Source organism: Magnolia sinica, chromosome 16, assembly GCF_029962835.1.
Source record: "Magnolia sinica isolate HGM2019 chromosome 16, MsV1, whole genome shotgun sequence".
Lineage (NCBI taxonomy): Eukaryota > Viridiplantae > Streptophyta > Magnoliopsida > Magnoliales > Magnoliaceae > Magnolia > Magnolia sinica.
Window position 1 is genome coordinate 3523451 of NC_080588.1, and position 2967 is coordinate 3526417.

The 2967-nt window shown below is 38.2% G+C and overlaps 1 pseudogene; it reads left to right on the forward strand.

Annotated features, from left to right (window-relative positions):
- The first annotated feature begins 323 nt into the window (after positions 1 to 323).
- On the forward strand, positions 324 to 992 carry LOC131229831 (F-box/FBD/LRR-repeat protein At1g13570-like; annotated as a pseudogene).
- Positions 993 to 2967: the final 1975 nt, after the last annotated feature.

Consider the following 2967-nt stretch of genomic DNA (forward strand, 5'->3'; position numbering starts at 1 on the left):
AGAAGTTTAACATAATACAAACATGGTAGGTAGGAAGGAATGGTCAAGGATTATCACTTGGATAGGCAATGGCTGGCCCAGCCCAACCCATTTACACCCCTATTTGCGTGCACACACCCAAACACGCATGCACATTGACTACTGATATTTAGTTTTTCAAATCATTCATGCAACTTACCAGTGGCTGGAATTTGGTTTGTTTGATTTCAGAAGGCAACAAGATGCAAATCCTCACTGCAAAATAGAGGTCTGATCTAGACTTAGATTTGATCAGCTATCTACCTAAGGATGTTTACAATGCCATCCTCATGAGTTTGCCGATGATGGATGCAGTAAGAACATGTATCCTGTAAGGAAATGGAGGTACAGATGGACTTCTATTCCCCATCTTGTATTTTATTGGACTCTAAAACATGGAACGGACCTTAAGATGACATTGTTAATAGAGTCCTCTTAGTCCACGACGGCCCAGTTCACAAGTTTGTCTGCTCTTATTATAAGGGAAACAGTTATCACATTGACCAATGGATATTTTTCCTATCAAAGAATGGGATTAAGAAATTCACCTTTCGGAATATGTTGTGGGGCAATGCTTACTACATAGTGCACTCTTGTCTCTTCTCTTGTCAGGGACTGAGTGATCTACACCTATCTGGTTGTGCAATCTCACCACCTCCTGCATTTGAAGGGTTCTGCTGTCTTAGAAACCTCTGCCTCACATTCGGTTGGATTACTGATGATGAACTAGAACAATTGATACGCTTCTGGAGACATTGACATCGGGAAATTTAGATGCCTTGATTTGTATTAAAATTAATGCTCTGAATCTCCGGTACCTGTGCCTTAGGGGTGAATTTGAAGTTCTGTGTATAACAAATAGCCCATTTCTCGTAAGTGCAGCTATCGATTTGCCATAGAATGCCTATGATGTCGAAGATCTCAAGCAAGGTGGAGTTCACAGTTTGATAAAGGTTCTTGGTAGTCTACATCCTATTGAGAGGCAGAATCTGCAGGTTGATTTTCCAGAGGCAAGTACTTTTAAATGTACTGCATGGCATCCACTTTTGATTTGTTAGGAGGGTCCACCAAATCTAGACGGGAGGATTGCATCCACAGATGTAATTAGAATGTGATGATAATGGGTCTGACCAGTTATCATCAAATTCTTGTCTTGGGTATTTTTTGCATTTTTTGTGAAGTATTGGCAAGTGGGGCCCATTGTATAGTAATCCAGATCATTGGTCTATGCATCCCACCATGGATGGAGAATGCCAGAATGACGAGTATTAAGGCCTTTTTTGAATCAATCTGGACCATTTTTGCATTTCTCTTCCTAATCATCCAAAGGTTACGCCTCATCAAGCAGATTGTTGTGATTGTCCACCAATGGTAGGGCAGAACAGTTCGATGGTCTAGTTCACTGATCCATGGGCCCTGCTAGTTAAAATTGGGAACCTGTGTATCATTTTTTCCGTCTGAAAGGTAATGGTAATTTTATGAAGCAATTGCCAAAAAGGCAAGCGAATGAAAAGAAAAACCTATGTATCCTATCCATACAATTTCTGCACGATGTGGAAAAATGGATCCAATGCTCCAAAATGGACATTGGTCAGGTCACATTCTGTTCATTTCTTATTCTAGGGGACATGACATCCAAAAAGGCCCTCAACAAAACAGTTCTACTCGTGTTCTCATTTTGAATTGGCAGTGTACTGGATGTACTTCCAACTCCATTTCTTCATTTGAAGAATCTTTTGATGAGCGCATCTTTCATGAATTTGGAGGAGGTTTCCACCATTCTCTGCATGTTGAGAAGCTCCCCAAACTTGGAAAAGCTCAAGTTTTATGTAAGTTCAAAGCCTTCTTGGATTTTGATTTCATTATGGTTTATGCAGTGTTTGGATGTGCAGCTGAGATGGACTGAGAAATTTCAGTTTAATTAAAGATGGAATTTCATCCTCAAATTGCTGTTACATTTATTTCAAGACCAATTTGAATATAATGTAATTGCAATTTGAAAGGGCGACTCCACAATACGAATGCTGAACAAAATTACAAATTAGTCATTGCTACTTAAGTAGAGCAATAATTGCAATTCAATTTTGTTTGTGCATCCAAAACTGCCTAAATAAGATCTGATTTCATGGACCTCTCCAGCGTAATACTGAGGCAAAAGAATCTTATGCTACAATTGCAGTCTTCTGGGAAGCACAAGAACACTTGGGTTCCCTGTTAAATCATCTCCAAACTGTAAAGATTACTGGAATAATTGATGGGGAATGCGAATTGCATTTCATAAGGTTCCTACTTGTGAATGGTCCAGTGCTCGAGACGATGAGTATTTTATTTCAACAAGCTGATTTTGATTGTTGAAAAATCAAAGTTTCTTCAAGATATGCTTGAATTCCGAAGAGCTTCTAGGCAAGCCATTATCAGACGCGATTACGAAAGTATCTGAGGGTGTGTTTGGAAAATAGTTCATAATTTTTGGGATCTCTACTGTTAGTAAAATTCGTATGGATAAGTTATGGTAGTTGTGAGGATACAAAATAGCTCCTTTCCAATGCACAACACAAAAATAGGTCCATTTTGCAAAATTTGAAATTTCTACTGGGCGTTTTTGGATTTGTGTATTCTGTTTGAATTCTGTGGGTGACAAATCCCAATTATAAAATTTCAATACATGTCTTATTTTTTGTATCTATGATTTTATTAATTATATATATGTAGTTATTTATCATAAAGAACTTCATTTTTTTATAAACAAACAAGCTAAAATTTAAGATGACCACTCTTCTAAGAGTCATGTTGCGCAGCATCGTACGCTATCTATTTGGGAGAGAAAAATCCGGCATATCTTGTTAGCTTAAGTCATGGAAAATGGGTCCGGCAACCCGAGACCTTAACCCTAGCCCAACTCAACTTTAATCAGGTTGATGTTTATATAGCACTCAATTATTGAACAAT